This window comes from Rhyacophila brunnea, unplaced genomic scaffold, assembly GCF_057557595.1.
Source record: "Rhyacophila brunnea isolate RB1 unplaced genomic scaffold, BYU_Rbru_1.0 scaffold_24, whole genome shotgun sequence".
Lineage (NCBI taxonomy): Eukaryota > Metazoa > Arthropoda > Insecta > Trichoptera > Rhyacophilidae > Rhyacophila > Rhyacophila brunnea.
The window spans coordinates 3,861,787-3,872,060 of NW_028232904.1; the positions used below are offsets into that span (position 1 = coordinate 3,861,787).

The window sequence follows — 10,274 nt, forward strand, 5'->3', positions numbered from 1 at the left end:
TTTCCTAAACATTTATACGATCAAGAAGAAGAATACAATTTGCAGATGGTGCTGGTTAGTTTTTAAAATCTAATTAAACCCTCCCTTAACACCAAAACATTATAGTTTAGGAGCGGCATGCACAATCTAAAATTTCGATCCTAAGGATAAGTCGCCGAAAAGCATGACTTAACTATAGACAATCCTGAGTATAGAGTTAAGGAATCCTTAACCATAGACTACTTTTGTTATGAACACGCCCCCTTCTGTATTACCATTTACCACTGACAGCTGCTGTCAAAATAAATTCGCATGTCTATAAAACAGTCCATACACTCAAATTCATTTAACAATGTATCCCAATACGGATATTGATCGTGTTAATTCGTTTGGCATGTACTTGCAGAATATTATTTTACTTTTATACGCCAGCCCGCAGAAATACAAGATGCCAGGTGATAGAATGACACTTGACGCTAGTGTTACCATGTTAAAAAAATATCTTGCGGTGCCTGTGGAATCACGTATAATGACTTATAACAGAAACATAATAGTATTATAATTAAATATTAATATGTATTTATAGTTATTGCATTTATAAAATGCAGTTGTCATATTTTTGTCATCGTTTAACAATTATAAAATAATTTACCTAAACTATAGGAAAGAGAATTTTTAAATATGGTATTATTTTCAATAGAAATGATCTTAACTAAGGACAATGTTTCTGCATAGTGTTTTCTGCTAAGGAAATTTTAGTTATGACAAATGTTTCTGCATTCCGCTCTAGGTATTGAGATCCCCGGGGTTCCAGCGGCTAGCTCAGGTGTCCATCGAACCCCGGATTCACAAAAAAAAAAATTCAAACGGTTGGAGTATAAATAAAACTCGGTCTTTCGTGTTCGTGACGTGGTCTTATATTTTCTTATCCTTTTTAGTTTCACAAATTTATATCTGGGTTTTTACGATTATAGTCGCAGGTCCTATCCTATCGGAAAGGGGACGCTTACTAACTTCTTTTTATTTTTTCTTTTTCAAACTTCGCGTACCCACGCCATTCCACAAAAAGGACTCTCGTGATTGGCCAAATTTTATCGCGTGATGTTTTTTGATTTCACGAATCACGAGGACCACCCTGGCGCAGGCGCGTCGAAATTTGGACGTTGCCGACAAGCGCGGCAAAATTTATTATTTTTGAATCCTTATATTTAGTCTTAAAATTATCTCTTTCATCCATCATCATTTTTACTTTTTAAATTAAAAAAAAAATACTTACGTGGTTGAGCAAGGAATCAGATTAGATGTTTTATGAAGCCGTTTCTAGAGGTCAGGGTTACGTTTCGACTTGAGCTACTAAATGATTATTTTACACCGGGAGAAGCCCGCCTGTAACAGGGGTGTATCAGTATGCTATGGGTCATACTTATTTATTTTCGTTAAATTAAGAATACGTAAATTATTACAGATGGTGTCGGTTAGTTTTTTTAAATTTATTGAGTCCTGTCTACAATAAATAAGAATCGATAAAAAAATGTTCTTCCATCTATAAAATATTAATTTTTGATTATTATCTACTATGGCTTGAATTAGGCAGGGTTTAATTGAATTTTAAAAATTAACAAACACTATCTACACGTTATAGTCTTAGTTCAATGAAAACAAATACATTTGACTGATATAGTTTAGTATATTATACTATTTATGTCAGATCTTAACAGCCTACCTACACCATTCCTTTACGGCAGGGTTGGTGAACCATTTTACATACGCGGGTATATTTTCATGGGGAAAGATGGTTTTTAAGAAGTATATTAAAAAGATGATGATGTTCTATATACCACTTACAGAACATAGCACACATAAGGGTTCAAATAGACTATATAACGATCGGGCACATATATGCTAAGAGCGTTTTAGTGTCTATGATCAAATCTATGCCATTCCGACATATTATACATACATATTGTATGAGAGCTATGACATCGTATTTACACTCTGTGACACCCTATGACACAGGACGCCAACATAAGAAACGGATTTTTCGACATATATATGACCGATTGTCATAGAGTGTATTTGAAGCATTACACAGTTCGGTCAAAGAACAGATAATACATAGAATACCGATAGGCTATATTCAATACGCCGCATCTTGATGCAGGGTTTGCAATGTGTGAGTATCCTACGAAAATGAAGCACGCATTATGTACGTGCAATAGTGTGTGTAATACACCAACATTAAATGAGCGTAAATGCATAAACCGAGAGCAGTTTTCAGTAATCGACGTAAAACGTATTTTTGACACGTGTGTAAGTTTAGCCCGGATTCTTCCTTCTCGAGTCGGTTACCTGCTATCGCCTTACCCGTTATGTATTTCAGTTCCCATTATTTCTGAGTTCCCTGATTTCGGTTCACCAATTTTGAAACTGTTTACCATTTTTACTACTACTAGCTTCACCAAAATTTTGTTTCTTATTTGGCGCAGCCATTTTTGTGGGTAGAAATCAAATTGTTAATATATTAATTAATCTATGCATAAATTGACACCAGAATTGCTCCGATCAGATGAGGCATCCTCTTGCTACAGTGGTCTCAAGCATCGTAAATCGATCGGCATCCCCCGCCACCTAGTAAGGTTAGTGCGATAATAGTTATTATATGTGACGAATAAAGCCTAAGAACCAACCTACGCAATTATAAATCTACATTAAACGTAATGCTAATTCTATTTAGTATTTGCCTGTCATTTATTATTATTATCAGGTATTATTTTCTCTTCAAACGCGTGCCATGCAAAATCATCTCGCGTGCCATAGGTTGGCCACCATTAAGAGCATACATATTAAGTGAAACGGCAAATAATTTTCAACAGTAGGTGGAAAGAAATTTCGCAGTCGTCGCCAATCGGAGACTGACAGTTGAGGTGTGAGTACGTCAATTTGTTTTGTGATGGCGTCGGAAGAATATATTCTTAAATCATGTAAAGATGACTAAAAAACGTTCCCCATGTACTTGAAAAAGAAAACATGTCAATGAATATACTATTATTATTACGAATATAATAATAAACACCATTAAAAGAACGCATGTTGAATTTTTATGACAAATTATATTTCGTTCGGTTCGCGTCATTTGCACAATCTGCGCATAGCCTTGTCACGATATTTTTAGACCATGCCTCAGCTGAGATATAGCCTAAATGACGACAAATTTATCTAGTAGTTCTTACATAAAATGCTTAACAAATTGCGGCAGGTACGTCATGACTAACAATTTGGAGCGATCCGGACGTCGGTTAGTAATTAAAGCATTTAATTGAGACCTACATTGATTTAATATACGAAAACCGATAGCTAACACTATTAACACAGTTTGATAAGCATTTCATGTAAGAATACATAAAACAATAGCGCAATATTTTGGGAAACTTATCGAGTGCTCCAGTTCATAAACTTTTCTAGTTCGAGCACTGGTGTAATGGTAGAATTAGTAGTGCACAGTTTGAATACCACTGCTCTAACCAATGTTGGATAATACCTTTCTCTTTTCATCTTATATTATAATCTAATACCTACATAAAAATACCATAATATTAATAATTTCTTTGGTTTTGACATTTCAATATAAAATTGTAGATAACAATAAACCACTACATTCAAACAATAAAACGTCTGTCAAAAACAATGTTATCTTTTCTGTACGTTACACAACATTCAGTACCTATTTAGTTTGTGGTAATCCACTCTCTGGCTAATTAAGCTAAAAATAAAAATCCATGTGTGTGACATGCTTCATTCTCAGAATATACGTAGATTCAAGTCCAGGGCCCCGATTTCCTAACTATCGACTCGTGTGGCACCAAACGACATGGCGTAATTGTGACGTCAGCCAATACACGCTCAAGGCATGCCGCCCGCGAGCAGTGCTCACCGTAGATAATTATTACGATGAAACACCTATATGTGTATGGTGACAATGAATAGCGCCGCTGTCTGAGTAGCGTGATTTTCTCGAGTGCTACGAGGGTGGGTCAATAATTCCTTAGAAAAAAGCATTAAAACAGTTTTTATTTTTGTATTTTTTTTTTATTTCTCAACATAATCTCCTTGGAGCTCAATACACTTGGTTAGACGTTTCTCAATTTTTTTTAAACCGTCAGAAAAATAAGTTTTCGGAAGGTCCTCAAAATAAGCATTTGTCCGATCGATGACTTCTTCATTTGAAAAAAAACGTTGTCCACTTAGCCATTTTTTTAAGTTTGGGAAAAGGAAAAAGTCACTGGGGGCTAAATCTGGCGAATACGGTGGGTGGTCGACCAATTCGAACTTCAATTCTTCAATTTTAGCCATTGATCGTAAACATGTGTGAACACGGGCATTGTCCTGATGAAAGAGGATTTTTTTCCTGTTTAAATGAGGCCGTTTTTCTTCAATTTCGTTTTTTAGCTGGTCCAATAAAGATGCATAATAATCCCCTGTTATTTTTTTTCCTTTCTTCAAATAGTCAACGAAAATAATTTCACGTGCATCCCAAAATACAGTAGCCATAACCTTACCAGCTGATTTTACGGTTTTCGCCTTCTTTGGACATGGTTTGTCTTCGCAATCCACTGCTTTGACTGTTCTTTCGTCTCGGGAGTATAGTGGTGTATCCATGTTTCATCTACAGTCACAAAGCGACGAAAAAATTCATCCGGATTGCGTTGCATGAGCGACAACAGGGCTTTAGAGGCCACCACCCTATTGCGTTTATTGTCGACTGTGAGCAAACGCGGCACCCATCTTGCAGAAATATTTTTCATGCCCAATTTGTCATGTAAAATAGAAATGACGCTACCTTTTGAGATCCCTGTAACCTCAATTATCTCACTCAACTTTAATCTTCGGTCACTTAACACCATATCGTGGATTTTATTGATCATTTCTGGTGTAGTCACCTCTACAGGACGTCCTGAGCGTGGTTCATCCTTTGTTGATGTACGACCACGTTTAAATTCATTTAACCAGTTATAAATAGTTGCAAGTGAAGGAGCAGATATGCCGTGAACTAAATCCAACTCATTTTTTATTTCCTTTGCTGTTAACCTTTTTATATTAAAATGTTTCATAACAGCTCTAAACAAAATTTTCTCCATTTTCCATTTTTCCATTTTCCACAAGCAAATTTTTTTTTTAAATGTACGAGAAACACACAACAACCCGACCAATCTGATTGAAACTTCGCAGCATACTGAATCGGTAGTGCCGCTGCATGAAAACAAACCGCTTACAGTACTAGTCGCGCCACCTGTCGGCTTTTCTAAGGACTTATTGACCCACCCTCGTATTATCACTCCGGTAGTACGTCACAATGATGTCATATGACGTCATGTCGACCGGGCGACTTCAACTCGCAAGTTACAACATAAGGCCCCAGAGCATCGAGGCACGGGCACAAAAAAATGGTTTGGGAAGGGTCCATTTTGAAAAAATATCCATAATATTTTTGTGTATATTTAAAAAGCAGTGACACCCACGATGGCCCCGCGGTTTAAGCGTCGGCCTATAGCGTCGTGGGTCCCATGTTCGAATCCTGGGTCTGGCAAGTACACATATTGTTTTTCAATTTGTGTATGAGTCAGAGTATGGACCTAATAGGTTGAGCAAGTGGCTGACATCCATATCTCGTATAAACAAAAATCTGTTAATACAAACCTCTACTCTGTGGAGGCCCATATTATGATCCTATTAGGATCGGACATGATCGGGGGAAAGGGATTAAGAGAATCTAGCAAGTGCCAGTGACTTTTACATTTACCCCGCCTACTGTATACTTATAGCTTTCGCAGGTATATTCCCCACACCCAGAAACTACGCACGTTGAGCCTGGCTATAAAAACCTGTGGTAAACGTGCCGCAGAGGTCGACATGAGATTTTACAACTTTCTTTTTAGACCAAACCAGACCTAACCTAACCTAACGTAACCTAACCTAATCTAACCTACCCCAACCTAATATTACCTCATATAATCTTAGTTTGTGATAATGGTGTATCAAAATGTATGAAAATTTCGAATTTTCAATTAACGATTATTGGATCGAAAAGCCGATGCGCCGACAGAAAAAGGTATTTATTAAAATTGTCTACATGGAATAAACTGTTTTCGTAAAAAAAAATTATAAAAGCTCGTGTCCACTTCTGCGGCACAATTACCAAACCTGTATTTCAGGTATAACTAAGGGTGTTCACCGAGCTGTCGCATCCGCAAGTGGTTATCATCCGTTTGTATCATCCACGCTGTCTTGTGTTTTAAACATTGGATGCAATGACATTAATATGGACGAAGCATTTGGGAATAAAAATGACACTCACTTTTTTGTCGGGTCTGCCGAATGGCATAATCTGTTCTAACGCCATTACAATAAAGGTGATATTGCTATAAATTCCCGATGCTTTTTGTTGGGTCTGCCAAATGGTTCGGTTCGAACGGGTTCGCTCAAATGAATTTAGAAACAGGCATTAGAAACACTGCTCTAACGCCATTACAATAAAGGTCATATTGCTATAAATTCCCGATGCGTGATATCGCATAATGGAAATTGCGTGACGTCTACCTATACATGCGAATTTACTTGCTAGCTACTGTATTGAGTGCGTCGTCCATTAATAATGTCATTGATTGGATGCATCATATAGTTAACAAGTTGTCAATTTATGATTGCCATGGGTTTTCCAATGGCCATATGCCTTGCGTGTAGTAGAATACCAAGAGAGGTAGTCCCAACTGTTCGGGGGGGCTGTTCTATACACCTATACGATACGTATACGTAAGGTTTAATTGCATTTTAAAAATTAACCAACACCGTCTGCAAATTGTATTCTTATTTCAATGAAAATAAATGAGTATGACTGACATAGTTTACTGTGCAGTAGTTATGTCGGATCTCAACAGCCTACCTCCACCCTTCACCACTGATATCTGCACATAGAATCATGTATGTAATTAACTAATTAGGTGAATCTGCAAATCTATTCTATACACCAGACTGCTATCGGCGGCTATCGAGTAATTTTTTGCATTGAAGTATTATAACCTTTACAATAAGTCCTATGTTTTAACAGCACCTCTCTTGGCTGTGCTCACTTTTAGAGCGAGATAGACAGTTTTGACTGTTTAGACGGCTAACTTATTGTAATAATTATAAAAATACATATAATATATAGAAAAATAATTACAAGATAAAAAGAACTTTTTATATACAACGTTTTTAAATTTTCTGTTGAATCATATGAACTTGACTTGACTAGCTTAAACGATCAAAAAAATTTGTACTTGATAGAAATTATTCTGAAATGTTTCCATAGTAACGCACATATTATATATTAATAATTTAGTTGCTAGGACCCCAGTCCCCTAGCAACCAATAATAGTGGATTGGATTACGGATTTCTTCCGAAACAACTTTTCATACAAAACAGAATTAACTGAAAATGAATTCAATTCTACTTAAAGATGGCTAAAAGTATTAAAAGAATGCATTGGCATCGTGTTCTGATATATTCTAAAAGTTTCAAATGTCTAGCTAGTCAGGAAGTTAGTTAAAAATTGATTGCAAGATTTGTACTGGATAAACAACCACCGGAAAAATAAGAATTAGACCTAATAAAAACGTTGTAATATGATAAACTACTATCGATGACCGCCGATAGCAGTCTTGTATATAGAATAGATTCGCTGAAATGATAGTGGATTGCCTTCAAATGAACCTACAATGCGGAGTCACTTGTAGCTAACTTAATCGGTACACCAGATGTGCTTATTTTTACTTCAATTTCATACATTTAGTCTGCATCTTTATAGAAGAATGTCGTTTCTGAAAACTTATGTCAGCTAATGGGATATCGTCATATTCCAGATTCGTCTAGACAACATTACGAGCATTGATGTCATTAACAAAATCATCGACTGGATCATCAAAAAGATTTCCACGACGTGGGCTGATTCCAACCAAGACAGCTTGACTACCAAAGTGGACAATGAGCTTACCAAGATTGCATCAGAATCCCTCAGCCACTTGTCTGTCGGCGATTTGATAGGATAATACCATCGTCATTTTTAACACGGCAATATTTGCATTATGACATATCCAAAACATGTCAACCCACATTGTCTTAAACCCCCCTGACTTTCTAATTATGTCTAGTTACAGGTAATTTCACTTGCTTCATATATAATAATGTAGAAATATGAACAGAATAGAATCTAGATGCATGTTTGACCACTGGTCTATATAATATAGCAACATCTCGAAAGCCTCAACTCTCCGTAACATCTTCTGGTTTAGTGTCCAGTCCATACCTCTATCTATATCTATCTGGTTCATAAACTTATTATGCCCATGGACCCCATCTTAAAACAAAAACCTGACCATGAACCCCCAAGTGAAATAACAAATAGAAATTTAATTTTAATGTGTTAAATGAGGGGTAGTCAACCATTTTATATCTACTGCCCACTTTTGTATCTCTGTTAGTAGTAAAATTTTCTAACCACCCACCGGTTCCACAGTAATGGTGATTTATAAAGTAGGAAAAATAATTATTTACAGCAAATTAAAGCATATAATAATAATTACTTACCAAATACTTTATGTCAGACTTTCGCTAAGTTTGGCAGAATAAATCTTTATAAAAAAACTTACCGTAGTTAAATCTATCTTTTTATTTACACTTTGCATACATAGAAGCATGAAGTGTGATGAAATTAAGTCATTTGCTCCCTGACGCTGATGCTGCGAAACTAAATACTTACTGGATATCTGGCTCAATTTTTGTGAGGAACAAACGAAGGTATATTTTCTAAAATTTAAATTGTCACGGGGAATTTTATGAAAACATAATGAAAATGCTTTTAAAACCACTGCCGCCCACCATGAAAGCTGAAATGCCCACTAGTGGGCGGTAAGGACCAGTTTGACTACCCCTGTCTTAAATAGTAAATGGTGATGTAAAAATAAAATATAAATAATAAATAAAACATTTTGATATTTAAAGTACGTATTCATTGAAATTATAACTTTTGTTTTAAAACACAAAAATGCTTTATTTTTTTCAACGAGATGGGTGAACCAGATGAGATGACATGAGATTATTTATGCTCGGCTCTATGTTTGTGAGTAACATTCGTTAAGTCTCCACGAGCACTAATTTCTTGCCTTGTGTGCCTGACGGCCATAAATCAAAACTTCCGAGACCCGCCGGCGAATGTTGCATGATACAACCTCGCACATCTGCCTAGCGACATCTTCATTTGATATTCGCCGCGCATCGCCGCTGCCGCATCCGCACTGATACCGCCTAAACCATGGCATCCTCAGAGGATCCAAGGCCATGAGGCCTGAATCATCATTGGGCTGATTCATGCAAACATGAACAGATCGACTGCGAGGCAAATTTCTAGCCCGTAAGCTTAGATGTATGAAAATTTATAGTCATGCTTTTGCAAGTTCTACAAAATTTAATGAAATCATTCTAGCCCTTAATGTATGTAAAATCCTGCATTTTCTTTATACCTACATTAATCCTAGAAGCAAGCAAAGTAAAACCTAGCGTCATTATAAATTTTATACTTATTCAATTTTAAACATACAAGCAAGCTGTAATTTAGTGCAGTAATGTTAATCCCAGCAAATGCAGTCCCTTTCACAGTATGTACCTGGAAAAGGTCTGGTTGAATATTTCTGTGGTTAGCAAAAATTCTCAGAAATATGACACCCAATGTACCTACCAGCCAGGTACATAGGGTGTAAAGCTGTCCTTTTGTCATTTTTCAGTGACAGAATTTGTAGGTAATATTTTTAATTCTTGCCTGAGTTAACCTACTCCAAAAAGGTTAATTCAGTCGGTTTTCGAACTCTCGAGGAGTGTGACGTCGGCCGTGGCGTCGCGCTCGCCGACGTCACCGCCATTTTAAATTTAATTTTTTTTTTTTTTAAATATTTTCTACGCTGTACTACTTGACTGTAAATGTATTCCGACAAATAAACGCCCTGTTTTCGCCTATAATTCCGCGTTGTCAATCAACATAAGCATGTCCCCGAAAGAAGCCAGCAGACGATATCTGTGACATTACATCATCACGGGGGGTCCAGCGCTAATACCTACCCCCCCCCCCCTTTCGGAGGTGACAGCGCGTACCCCGAAACGTCAAAATATTATACTCTAGCTAGACAACGCATTGTGCAAATATGTCATCAGACGCGGAAACAGCAATTATTATGTATTGGTACCGCAGACATTTAAGTAGAAGGCGAAA

General features: G+C 36.6%; 1 long non-coding RNA gene across 1 annotated transcript; it reads left to right on the forward strand.

Annotated features, from left to right (window-relative positions):
• Positions 1-3,691: 3,691 nt before the first annotated feature.
• On the forward strand, positions 3,692-9,045 carry LOC147068900 (uncharacterized). The gene is made up of 3 exons (XR_015071243.1): positions 3,692-3,714; positions 5,799-6,085; positions 7,876-9,045. It is a non-coding gene; the product is annotated as an uncharacterized LOC147068900 (long non-coding RNA).
• The last annotated feature ends 1,229 nt before the right edge of the window (positions 9,046-10,274 follow it).